This window comes from Marmota flaviventris, chromosome 3, assembly GCF_047511675.1.
Source record: "Marmota flaviventris isolate mMarFla1 chromosome 3, mMarFla1.hap1, whole genome shotgun sequence".
In the NCBI taxonomy this organism is placed as follows: domain Eukaryota; kingdom Metazoa; phylum Chordata; class Mammalia; order Rodentia; family Sciuridae; genus Marmota; species Marmota flaviventris.
Window position 1 is genome coordinate 171,182,304 of NC_092500.1, and position 14,602 is coordinate 171,196,905.

The 14,602-nt window shown below is 38.5% G+C and overlaps 1 protein-coding gene across 5 annotated transcripts in view; it reads right to left on the bottom strand.

Moving 5' to 3' along the window:
• The window catches only part of Kif13b (kinesin family member 13B), a 159,257-nt gene that overhangs the window by 127,717 nt on the left and 16,938 nt on the right, over nt 1-14,602 (bottom strand). The window lies entirely within an intron of this gene.

Consider the following 14,602-nt stretch of genomic DNA (forward strand, 5'->3'; position numbering starts at 1 on the left):
TTATCACTGGTGCACACACTGAGACCCGGTGGGCCAAAGCAGTCAGGATCAACTGAGGGCCAGTCAACACATAAGCAGGAGAATCCATCAGCACACAGACAAGGCACACAAAAAGGACGTCTCAGCACAGAGTCCTCAGGGAGCAAGCCTGTGGCTCCACAGGAGCGCAACCCAGGAACGAGGGAAAGTGTTGGAATATGTCCACGGGAGGCTGGTCAGAATCCAGGCTGAGCTGGAAAAGGGTGGACTGCAAAGTAATCAAGGCTCCGGGAAAGATGAGGCCACAAGGATAGGAAGTGGCATACAGAGGTGTTTGCAACAGTACAAGGATGAAATCAGGGTCTGAAAACTTAAGTGATGCTCTGGAAATGGTGGCCCCAAGTCCTAGACTGGTGACAGGGTATTAATCTTGAGCCAATCTGGCCAATATCCTTCCTGATGTAAGCAGATGCATGAGTTCAGCTAAGACACACCGGGTTTTCCTCGACTACTTACAGAACTGGATTAGAAGTTCTATCAGGAAATAGTGCCAAACGTGGACTTGCGTCCAGCTCCGGCCATGTTACATTATATCCAATCCCAGCAGGCTGCAAGGGCAGCTCTCACCAGATGAGTGACAGGCAAAGGTTCTGCTCACACGGGGGCTTCTAGGGTAAACAAAGCTGGCAAGGGAGCTCATCTGTGATGCCCACGTGGCCAGTTTCCTGCACAGAGGAATATGTAGGTCTCATAAAATCCAAAGAGCAATTATAAGAAGGGCATTCCTAGGCATAGATTCTCATGATGGTTTTCATTTCATAGTGTAAAATTTATTTTTTAAAACAATAATTTTGTAGATATTTATATCTTCCGAAATATAAAAATAAAAATAAAATGATTCTCACCATCTTTTTCTCCCTCAGAATAATTGCATTCTGCTAAAATCTTTACAGTTAACTATCTTTTCACTTAGGAATATTTCTAAATTTTTGTTCAATTACCATTCAACAAATTCATAGTCAAATAATTCCATCTTGATGACAATAAGCAGAATACTGATTTATCAAAGGCTTCTTGCTTTTCCCAGGATTAACACACGCACTATTTCTGCCTTTTCTGCCCTCTTTCTATCCTGGAAGACACAGGGGTTTCATACAACCCAAACAAAAGCCCATTTTCTCACCCCTGCAGCAGCCGCACCTCATTCAGAAGCTCCCTTTAAAAATCTCCCAGTGCACCGAAATTCCAAACCAGCTCTCCAGAGCCTCCTCCCTCTGTCAACACCACAGCCCTCCAACAAGAAAAAGAGGAGAATCAGAAGGGTTTGGAATCTGGAAACCCTTGCCCTGCTGCCCCAAAGAACTGGGGAAAATTCCTAGGCATTCTAAGTTGGAACTCTGAATTCACAAAATTAGTTACTCCAAATATGTCAGTTAGATAGTGCCAAATAACTTTAGAAATATCACCAGTTAAATAAGATTGCAGCAATGTGGAGGTGATTTGCAATTTTATATGACACTGCTTATTCCTAAGGGAGAAAATCATTATGTTTTAAAATTTGGACAAGCAACTCAGCAATTTTAAGTAATCTGTGCTAACAAATTATCAAACAGATGAAGAGATTCTTAAAATTATGGTATCAGAATGCTTTACATTCTTAAAGTATTAGTGAAGACCCCAAAGGGGTTTTGTTTATGTGGGATACAGCCTATAGATACTATTTGAAATAGAAATTAAAATGAGCCACATGTGGTAGGGCACACCTGTAATCCTAGAGGCTCAGGAGGCTGAGGCAGGAGAATCATAAGTTCAAATCTGGCCTCAGCAATTCTTAGCAAGACCCTATCTCAAAAGAAAAAATACTAAAAATGGACTGTGGATGTGGCTTAGTGGTTAAGCACCCCTGAGTTCAACCCCTGGTACAAAAAGAAAAACAAAAATTAAAATGAGAACTTTTAGAAATGTTTAATTCATTCATTTCAAAATACAAAGTGTCATTACACATTAACAAACAATATTTTTAAGAAAAAATTTCTTTCTAAAACAAAAAGGATACATATTTAGTGGAAATGTAGCAATGCTTTACTTTTTTGCAAAATAATGTAATAATTTGAACACTATGTCAAGAACACACTAGATAATTTATAATTTATAAGTAAAGGCATGTTAACATTTGTTGGGGACCGCAAATCAAGTAAGATGGCGCCTGGCAGTTTGCCAGAAGGAGTGGTTTGTGAGGCAACACCACCGAACCATTAAGATGATGAGGATTCCTTATTGGCTGACTGCTGTATCTGGATGATGCTAATTGAGTCAAGCTGTGTGTAATCAGTTAGGTATATATACCGCTGTTGTTCCGTAATAAAGCAGTTCCCGCTTCAACCTTCAAGTTGCTTGTCACCTCCCGGTTATTTTGCCCAGCCTGACTGCGGCAAACATTTATGGAATTCACATAGTTAAAGAACACCTGAAAGCATGATATATTCAGAGAGCAGAGGTTGATGTTCTCAATAAAGAGTGTGAGATCCAGCAACTCTTCTCCTGGCAGACATGTGGGGCAGAGCAGGAGAAATATGTCAGCTGCATGTTCCCAGCAGCACATCCACACCAGCGAACATATGGAAGCAACCCAAGTGTCCACTGGCAGTTCAACCAATAAGCAAAATGTGGTCTCTACATACAATGGAATATTATTCAGCCTTTAAAAGGAAGGACATTCCAGCACATGCTACAGCATACATGAACACTGAAGGCATCATGCCAAGTGAAACAGCAGTCACAAGAAGACAAAAATACCATATGATCCCACTTAGATGATGGACTTAGAGTAGTCAAAACTTGTACAGACAGAAAGTGAAACACAGTTGCCAGGGCCTGAAAGAAATGGGAGTTTATCATCTAATGGGGAAGAGTTTGTTTTTAAAATAGTTCTGGAAATGGATGTGGTCAGAGTCACATGTATTTAATGCAATGAATGGAATGCACATTAAAATGATTGATTTTATTTTATGTATATTTAGATCAAGAAAGGGCATCTTTTGTGACAAAAGACAATAAGTATCTACAGCACGGGTTATAAAAAGAAATGTCCTCAGGAGCCTAGCAAATAACATAAATAAGAGAGCAAACCATCTAGGAGCATAAGGAACTCAAAACCTGGCCAAAGGAGACAGTAGCAAATCCAGTGTTACCAGATTCTCAGATTGTTTAAGAAAAACTACAAATTTGAATTTGTATCTGAAATCTTATAATAAAAGCCAAACAAAACACATCTATGGATAAATACGGCGTATTGGAACTTCATATACAACACCTAATCTATACATTATAAAAGAGTTACTCAATCTTCAGGAAACTGAAACCTTTTTGGAAAGTAGCATTATTTGTCTTAAAAATATTATTTATGTTAACACATGATAACTTTTTGTTTTCTTTGAAATGAATTAAAATGTTTTAAAAACTTCTCATTTTAATTTTTAATTTCTAATCCAAACAATATCTATAGGCTTCAGCCCACATTAACAAAAGCCCTTCACTAATATTTAAGAGTTTAAAGGGGCTCTTATACCAATCAATCTTCAGAAAATTCCAATAGGAATTTACCTCACAGTTGGTTCTAATTGGATCACTAAGAAGCAACAAACTTAAAACATAACCAATGAAACAGACTGAAACAAAAGGTGTTGTCACAAGGACAAAAGCAAAACAAAACTGTGGTCTAGGAATGTAGAAAGCCTACCATAAAGGAAAATGCTGTCCTCTTTACTGTGCACACGAGAGAACGTCTCTAGTGGACGAGGACATCCATCACTAGAAAAGTGCACTCCTATAAGGCCTCATGTTCCACCCCTGCCTTGAGGATGCAGCCAGAATCCAGCTCCAGGCTCACAAGTTGCCTTTAAAACCTGAAGGGCGGAGGTGTTGAGAAAAGGTGCTAACAGAACCATCCTGACCAGGCAAGAGGCGCTGAGCTGCAAAGCAAGGAAGAGATGGGCTGCGAGTGCAGCCTCCCCGCTCTCCAGTAGCCACAGCCTAAGAGGGAAGGGGGTTTTCAAAACATAGGAAAATAAGCAAAAGCAAGCAATGCAAGACAACATACAAAAGACGACCTCTGAGCAATCGCTGCTTCCAAATCGGTGGGAATAATAAGTGCTCTAAATTCCAAAGACAAGTTACGGAAGCAGGGGCGGGCCTAAAGGTGAGTCTGGTGATGGTGGGTTCCAGAAGCCAGTCAGCAGGCTATGCTGTCACCTCAGCACAGGCAGGAAGGTTCTCCACTAGGATGATGTCAGAGAAGGAAAGGAATGCCGGGGTAAAAATATCTATTAGAAAATCTACAGGTGTGGTATCTGACTGGAGAAGGAAAATCTATCCCTTGTGACAAACTCACTTATTATTCCATCAACAAATGAGCCAGGTTTCTTCAACAAGCAAGGAACCAGTAAATTAGAAATCACATCATCTACGCCAGGCATGGTGTCGCACACCTCTAATTCCAACAGCTCTGGAGGATTACGAGTTCAAAGCCAGCTTCAGCAAAAGCAAGGCACTAAGCAACTCAGTGAGACCCTGTCTCTAAATAAATATAAAATATGGCTGGGGATGTGGCTCAGTAGTCAAGTGCTCCTGACTTCAATCGCCAGTACCCAAAAAAAAAAGAAAGAAATAACATCATCCAATCACACAATGTATAGACCACATTCCTATTCAAAGCAAACTTGGTGGAGGGAGGTGGGGGGTGCTTTATGGAACAATCAGATACTTGAATCCTGACTAAAAATGTCATGTTACAAATTGAGTATCCCTTATTCAAATGCTAGGGACCAGCAGGGTTTCAGATTTCAGGTGTTTTGGGTTGGTTTGTTTGTTTTTTGATATTTGCTTATACATATTGAGATATTTGGTTAAGGGTCCTAAGTCAAAACATGAGATTTGTGTATGTCTTATACACACACAGCCTGCAGGTAATTTTACATGAATGTTTTGTTGATTTTCTTTGTAGGGCTGGGTATCGAGACCAGGGCCTTCAGTATGTTAGGTAAACATTCTACCATTAAACTACACTCCAAACCTAATTTTATGTAACATTTTAATCTTCCTACATTTCAACTACAATCTGTCACATCAAGTCAGGTGCAGAATCTTCTATTTTCAGCATCCTGAAAATGCTCAAAAAGGTTCAGAATTTGGGGCCTTTCAGATTACAGACTTTCAGATTTGGAATTTTCAACCTGTATTATTTAACTATTGTTAATTATTCCAGTATAATAATGTAATGCAAAACAAAGAACAAAGCAAAATAACCAAAAGCCCTTTGGTAGTGGGGTATGACAGCTGGCTAATAATTAGATTTTTTAAAATATATTTTTAGTTGTACACAGGCACAATACCTTTATTTTATTTATTTTTACGTGGTGCTGAGGATCGAATCCAGTGCCTCACACATGCTAGGCAAGTGTTCTACCACTGAGACGCAACTCCAGCCCCAACACCAGTAAATATCTATCTTATACTATCTGGCTGTTTCATACCAGATTCTGAATTCAGGGGAAATTCAAAACATGTGATTCCTATTACTTATAACTTACTTGATTACATTCTAGTAACTACCTATATACTCAGACAACCCAAAGTTTTCATTTTATCAAATATCAGTATCCAAGTAGTACTTTTCTTAAAGTTTATTCCTTCTTATTGCTATACCAATAATGTAATAAAGGCATTAACATGAAAATATTTATATCCAAAATAAAAAACCATAAACTCTATGGTAGCATTCTATGGTAATTTTTGTTCAGATAGCTTTGCTAATAATTTATCAGTTTATTTAGCAACCTGCTAGATTTTGGTGCTATAACTTGACAAAATTTATGTTTACTGCAATTTGATGAGCTGCTATTAACTATGCAATTTTATACATTTGATCATACCTATTTTATCTTTTTATCTTCTAAGTCCCTCTGACTCATTTTTACAACTATATCCAAAAGCAGTAACTGAGCTACACAATCAATGTAGTACTTTTTAAAGGACGAGGTTGAAGAATCACCTAAACCTCCAAGCACGCAGGCAGTCCTCTGCCCGCCACACTCTGACATAATTAGAATGGACAGGCTCCCTGGGGAAGAGCCTCTTTATGAAATTAAAACATACCACGTGCGATTCTCCAGGGGAGCAGATTCTATTTGAACAGAATTATTAGCCTCACTCAAGTCATTTCACAGCAGAGAGAACAAGCAAGTCTATTGTGCATACCATAATTATACTGTGCATGACTTCCTTCAATTAAAATCTCTATTTAAATTAGCATCCATATCGCTGTACAGAAATTTAAAGTCATTATCTAATATGGCCTAATGATGCCTTCCACTAACAAGGACTTAGCTGGAAAATGACTTCATATTTGTCAAAGAAATTACTGGGATAGGCCCTCCCCTCATTAGCATTAACAATGTGTCTTGCAAGAGAAATGGATGTATGGACACCCTCACGTAACTTAGCATGTATTCTAAGAGCCAGTCTGCACACCCACTACAGAGTACTCTAAACCTCCCAAGAAGCGCTGAGTATTCTTTGTTCATATTAGATACTCATTAATTACTTAATAAACTTGACTAAACTGATATATAGTCTTAAAAACAAAGAGATTTTAATGACTTTACTAAGCAGTTGTTGAGATCAACATCTCAGACATTCTTCTCATTAGACTGGCAGCTGTAACCTGCACACCACCTCGTGATCATTAGAACAGAGCAGGAAGGAGAGGGCCACATCCTACTTTTACTGTAAAACAAGAGAAAACCCTGCTCATCTGTGTCCTCTGTGGTAACTACTTCTGTCTTTGCTGAAGAGTCTCCCTCATACGCACTTAAGAACAGGTCATCTCACAGAACATGGAAGAAATTTGTCCAGGTGAATTAAGATCTTGAAATGGAGATATCTCTAAATGCGTGCAATCTTCAGAGAGTTCTAGTCCTAAAATCTGACACCTGATAACAAAGAAAGGTAAGAGAAACTCCAACTTAGTGTATTATCACTGGAAGTGTCCATGCATGAACATAGACACACACCCCACTCTTGGGACAGAAAGCAGGAGCTAAAGAAAAAAAATTGGATTAAGTGGTCCCAGGACTGAAGAGTACAATTTACACTAAGGACTTCTTTCTTTTTTGAGGTTTCAATGTTGGTGTTTGAAGTGGCACCTCTGAAGAGACACAGCTCACTCTACTAGAGTCTCTTCAAAGAACTGTAGGAACACTAAAGCACTTTCCACTGCCACACTGTGGGCAGTCACCACCAACAAGAGATAATGGGGGGAGCCTTTGTTCTGTTTGTGTTTTTTTTAAGAGGAAGAGGGAATTTGATTACATTGAAAGTTTTAGCTTTCCTCTACCAAAGTAAATTGCTGATATTATTTTTGGCTTCTTTTAACTCATCCACTCACTTGTTCATTCAGCCATTCATTTTTGCCTTTAAAAATTACTCCATAAGCATAGTCAACCTTTTCTGAGTCACCCAATTGGGCTTTTACTAGAAAAAGGCATTCATATCACACAATATTATACAAGCCATCTACAAATTACTCAGTGACAATGTAAAGAAATACAAGGGAAAGAAATACACTGAATTCAAGAAAGCAGTTAGTTAACTGTGGTGCTGAGGGAAAGGTTAAAATTGGGAGGCAGATCTCAAGGTTTAAATTGTATGATTTATTAAACTCAGTCACAGGAACATAAATGTTTCATTTTGTTTGTTTGTTTAAAAAAAAAAACAAGTTAGCTGTACCAGTAACCCTTAAAATTGTGCTCAAGTTTTTAAAAACCTTACAAGGAAGTCCTACTCAACAGAAATGTAACTAGACTCTAGTTTAGCAGAACCAGGGCTTCCAAACCAGTAGCCAAGGGGTGAAGCTGGCCGAACTTGTTTTGTTTGGAAAGCACAATGTTTTGTTTTGCTTTTTCATTGTAACTTGAATGCCTGGAGGCAGGACATGCACTCTCCAATTAGCCAGGGGTACTACCATTATCCTTATGGTAAATGACAGTTCTTTAAAAATAAGCCAAAGAAGATGGAACCCTCATCCACTAGGGGGGAAGGGGACTGAAGAGTGCAGGATTTTTGGAATACGTTTCGGCAGTTCCTCACACATTAAGCATAGAGTTTCCATAGGACCCAGCAATTCCATGCCTAGGCAGCAATTCCATGTCTAGATATCTACTGAAGACAATGTGGAAACACATCCACACAAAGACTTATACATAAGCAGCACTATTCATAAAGCCAAGAAAAGTGGAAACGACCCAAATATCCATCAGCTGATGAATGGATAAGCAAAATGGAATACAGTGGGATATTATGCTGCCATTTAAAAAAAAAAAGTACTGATGTTACAACAAGAATAAACCTCAAAACATCATGCTAAATAAAAAAAGCCAATCACAGACCATATAGCATACGACTTCAGCTATGGGAAATGTCCAAAACAGGCAAATCTCAGATCTGTACAAGACAGAAAGTAGATTAATAAAATGATAAAAAATACATAAGCAAGGCTGGTCCTGATGGCACATACCTGTAATCCAAGCTACTTAGGGGGCTGAGGCAGGAAGATCAAGGTCCCAGGCCAGCTTGGGCAACTTAGGTAGAGCCTTAAACGGGGCTCAGTGCTGGAGTACTTGCCTGGCCTGTGTGACACCTGAGTTCAGTCCCAGCACTGGCCCCCACATTCACACACACACAGACATAAAGGTAGATAATGGCACTGATTGCACAACTTGGTGAATATAATAGAACCACTGAATTGTTCACTTTAAAGGGATGAACTATATGGTATATGCATGTGTGTGTGTATATATATCAATGAAAACTTTTAAAATAAACAAACCAAAATATTGGCTCTTACAAGTTGCAAACTGGATAAAATTCCTAAAGCAATCCCTATACTATATCGAGGGCAATTAATTCAGGGCAAGAAGGTTAATTCCAAAGATATTTCATTGCACTACTACTATATGTAGTGTGGCTGTGTATGAGAAAATAAATACAACAAGTGTGTGTCCAGGACTGATCACAAAATAAAATAAAAAGTGCTCAGTGGTCAAATTGTGGTCTGAGGATTCCTGAGGGACCCCCTGAGTTTTCCAGAAGGTCTGGAGATCAAAACTATTGTCATAATAACACTAAGGTGATTTGCTTTTTTCACTGCTTTGACGTTTGCCCCAGTGGTATAAAAATAACAGATCAGCACCTTGGGCACAATGATACTAACAGAAGGTAGGCACTTATTTTTTCATCACCCCACGTCCACAAAAAAAAAAAAAGGCTTTTTTTGGTTTTTCACATGTAAGAATGTCCTCCATGAAGCAGTAAAAATTATTCATATTATTCAGCCTCAGTCCTTGAGTACACCTTTTCAGTATTTTGAGTCATGGGCCAGGAAGAGGTCTGAAGCACTTTGGCTGCATATCAAAGCATAAATACTGCCCAAGCTGGGAGTTAAACTAGGCCTTCTTCTGCCCAAGACCAGGCTTACTTGAAACAACTGGCAGGTCCGCAGGGAAATGCGCTCTATTTTCCAAACTCACCCACATGTCAGCTTTTACAACATGAGGGACTCACAAAGCAAAAGCAGCTGCTCTCCATGAGAAACCATCTTAATTTGCCCAAGAAGCAAGAGGCAGAAGATAAAATTGTGCCTAAAAAACCATTTTGCCCTATGATGGTGACAAACACAAGTATTACTATTTCTTGTAGAATAAAATGTTAATATAATACATGATCCAAATAAAATAAGGCCTAAAATTTATTTTAGTCATTTAAAAAGGGATTGTTCACAGCATGCTATTATTATAACTAGTTACATAAGACACTTATAATAATGTGCTCCTCAATGTTCAAAATTACACATTGAGAATCTGACTTGTAAAAAAAAAAATCTAAGAATAACCAGGTTTGGTAGCTTATACCTATAATCCCAGCTACTAAGGAGGCTGAGGCAGGAGCATCACAAGTTTGAAACCAGTTTGGGCAACCCAGCAAGATTCTGACTCAAAATAAAATAAAAGTGCTCAGTGGCAGAGCACTTGCCTAGCATGCACGAGATCCTGGGTTCCATTCCTATTACCACAAAAAAATAATAATAATTAAAAAAAATTTTTTTTTTAAATGGGGATGTGGCTCAGTGTTAAAGCACTTGCCTCGCACATGCATGGCTCCAGTCAAGACCTCATACTGCAAAAAAAAAAAAAAAAAAATTAAAAAGACCTTTTAAAAAATTTAAAACTAGATAATAAATTAGCCATCTATTAGCCCTAAAAAACAATTTGTAGGGGCTTGGGTTTTAGCTCAGTGGTAGAGTGCTTGCCTAGCATGTGTGAGGCACTGAGTTCGATTCTCAGCACCACAAATAAATAAATAAAATAAACGTCCATTGACAACTAAAAAAATTTTTTTTTTAATTTTGTAAATATGTTACCAATGAAGATCTAGAAAACCCCAAGGAATCACTCTAGAAAACTATATTGAGGGCAACTGATTCAGGGCAAGAAGGTTAATTTTGAAGATATTTAATAGTACTGGTATTATATGTAGTGTGGCTATACATGAGAAAATAAATACAACATGTCAGTGTGTGTCCAGGACTGATCCCAAGAAGTACAGGCAGATCTCGTGGATACAGGACTCTGCCACTAAAGTAGGATGTGTCAAAGCGGAGCTGTGGAACCGGAAGAGCTCATCATGAATCTTTTCCAAGTTTGATAAAAGGTCCCTCTGTTCCTATCCTATGTTCAAAAGAAATGTTTTGACCTGGTTTCCCAAATTAGTAGATACTAAAAAGGGAAAGCCTGGATTACACAGATTAATATTTTATTCACTGAAAAAATAAATCTAGCGGGTAGGCCTGTCCATCTCTTGTAGAGATGGCAAACTTGTTCTTAAGTACATAATCAACAGTGGGCAAATTCAATAATATTTCTGTCCTTGCAAAGCTGAACTTTTTCTAGAACTAGGAAATTTCATGATAGGCGTATACACTTAAACACTGAATTGAAATATATTTTGGTTTTTTAAAAATTTACTACCTTTGTTAAGTTATATTGATAACTGAAGATCACATGGCCTACAATTAAACACAGGCCCATAGTAATAATAAAAGTAATACCAAGAATAACAACTGGGGCTGGGGATGTGGCTCAAGTGGTAGTGCGTTCGCCTGGCATGCACGAGGCACTGGGTTCTATCCTCAGCACCACATAAAAATAAAGATATTGCGTCCACCTAAAACTGAAAAAATAAATATTTAGAAAAAAAAAAAAGAGTAACAGCTAACCTTCCCATAGGGTTCCCATGCACCAGCACTTTTTATATAGAGTGCTCTATCACTGAGCTACATCCTCAGTCCCCATGTTTTATTTTGAGAAAGGGTCTCGCTGAATTGCTGAGGCTGGTCCTGAACTTAAAGATGTTCCTGCCTTGGCCTCCCAAGTGGCTGGGATCACAAGCATGGACCATCACACCTGACCCATGAGAGAAATTCTAACTCACTCAATCCTCATAACAACCTATAACCAGGTTCTACTATAACCCCCACTTTACAAATGAGCAAACAGAAGCAGATGGAAGTAAGAAGTTCGCCAGGGTTACATGTGTTAGGAGGTAGGGCTGAGATTCAATCCAGGACGCCTGGTCCCAAAGTCAGTGTTCTTAATTTTGTTGGGCTTCTACTATCAATTTTCTCAGTTTCAAAATTCTTCTTTTTCAAAATGGTTCTGAAATTCCATACACAGCACAGCAAAACTGTTTCCCAAATCTCCATGATTAAGCTGTTAAATGAGATGGTTTACCTATTGATTTAACCATGGCTCCTGTTGGTTTTCATAAACAAAAGGTCGAATCATTATGAAATTTACAAAAGTTAAGACAAAAATTGATCAGAAAAAATAAACCGTTGTTTTAAAATTCACATTGTTCAATTTCAAAGCATAACTTGAATTATAAAGTACATATATAACTAGCATCTTACAGTAATAGAATTGGACCATAAAGCAATAATATTATAGCTTTTAAAGGAAAAAATATTAAATTGAGCCCACTCTAACTAGTGATTTTAAGTGATTCAATCACTTTCATACTCATTTCAAATCTCTAACTTGCTGGTTATAAATATAGTCCCTAAAAAGTCATTATTCATTTTCCAGATTAGTTGGCACTCCACAGCAAGATGGTAATTAATCTCCTATCATTAATTAATAAAAATTAAACTTTTAGGGCTGGGGATATAGCTCAGTTGGCAGAGTGCTTGCCTTGCATGCTCAAGGCCCTGGGTTTGATCCCCAGCACCACAAAATAATAAATAAATAAATAAAGTTATGTCCATCTACAACTAAAAAATATTTTTTTAAAAAAATTAAACTCTTGGGCTGGGGATGTGGCTCAAGCGGTAGCGCGCTCGCCTGGCATGCGTGTGGCCCGGGTTCGATCCTCAGCACCACATACAAAAAACAAAAAGTTGTTGTGTCTGCCGAAAAACTAAAAAATAAAATATTAAAAAAAATTAAACTTTTAATGTGTGTTTTTTTCTATTTTTCCCCAAATTTAATGAAATCAACATATGCCACTGAACTGTTACACTCCAAAATTTGTTTTCTTTAAACCTTGATATTACACTTTAAAAAGAAAAAAGAAAGCACTTCTTTTGCCATGCTAGTAGTGTTGTTTCTTTATGAGGGTGTCTATTACAGGAATGTGTCCAGTTTATGAAAACTCATCAAGTTATATACTTCTCCATATATGTATTAAATACTTTAATAAAAAGTTTCTTTTTAAAATATTTTTAAATATTTTATTGTTGATGGGAACTTTATTCTCTTATATGCATTGCTGAAAATCAAACCCAGGGCCTCACACATGCTAAGCAAGTGCTCTACACTGAGCCACAACCCCAGCACCAAAAGTTGCTTTTTAAATTATCTTTACTTAACTTTACCCCAAACCATTACATACTATCCTTTTTGGAAATTGTCATTTTAAAAAGTTCTCTTTTTTTCTAATCTAAGAAAGCAATCTATAGCACTGAGTAATTTTCAGCATATGGAAGAGGAAAATAAAACGGGGCCTAGGGGTATGGCTCAGTGATAGAGCACCTACCCAGCATGTATGCCTGGGTTCAATTCCCAGCAGTGGAAAAAAAAATTAACCTCTTATCCAAAAAAAAGAGCCATCTAAGATAGTCTACAGAATCAAAAAGTACTATTTAATTCTTTCACAAATGTCTTGAGATTTGAAGATCGCCAAGGGATACTTTTTTTTAGCTTCTGTGTGCTCATTTTGCTCACAAGAACCTTGTCAGGTAGGTATTACTACACACAATGGCAGATGACGGCAGTTTCCAAAGATGGGCACAACAATACCTACCTCATTCCAGATGCTTTTCTTATAATGCACAGTGACTGTCTTCTACTGAAAAGTGGATGTTTCCTCTTCTCTAAACTGTATAGAATTTTACACCAGCCTTGAGCAAGAAAATGTTGCCTAAGTGACCTGTGAGACTCCCAAGTTGGGACACACAGGCCAAGGTGCTTCCTCCTGGCTTGGTCTCTCTCAGGATGCCTGCCTTGGCACCTGCCACAGGCTGTGAGTACATATCCTGCACACAGCCCCAGAGACACCTCTGGCTAAAAGGCAGCATCAACTACCAGGCCTGGTTACTGAGCCTTTTCCAGGTGATTCCAACTCCCACCTTCAAGCCTTCCAATGAGAACCCACAGGGTGTGAGACAGGACAAGCCATCCCCTGACAGGACCCCTGACCCACAGTAACCATGGGACAATAAATAATTATGGCTGTATTAAACCACTACATTTGAAATAATTTGTTAGCAATAAATAGTTAACACACTTCATAAATAAAGAGCACTTGTAGATAACTGTGCCAGCAAGAAGCTGACTTCAAGTCAGTCAATAAATAAAACCCACACTTGCTACCAGAGGGTATTGCTTCCAGATTTGCTGAGTTGCCCACATTTCTCAATGTAAGCAAAAGTTTCCACACTGAGCATTCTGAGAGGCGCAAACATCCCCCAAAATAAATGTCACCCAGAGCAACAGCTCATCCCATCCACAGCCTTGAGATCCCAGCATCATTTTTAACATAACTTCCCTTCACACCCTAATGACAGCATATCCCATAGTCCTCATAGCTGGAGATACTTAAATACCTCACACTGATAATAATACATACTCATACACACTTTGTAAAGCACTTTGCCAATCACTAATCAACTTGATCTTTGGGGGAAACCTCTCTGTGAGACAGATAAGGCAGGCATCAAACAGAGGAGGTTCAAAAAGTTGAAAATAACAAACAACAACACAGCTGAGGAAGGATTTGACTCAGATTTTCTGACTCCACACCCAGTGCTCTTTCAACCCAACTCAAAAGGAGCTCTGTGAAGGGCCACACACGACCCTGCCTGTGGTGCTTATGGAGAATCCTCTGTGCGCACGGCATCACCCAGCCAGTCTCTCCACAAAATGTCCTTCCTACTTGGACCCAATCTCTACCTTGCCAATCAACCATCTTTCCACCCACCTCAATCACAACACTGAAACACGGTCAGAAGCAG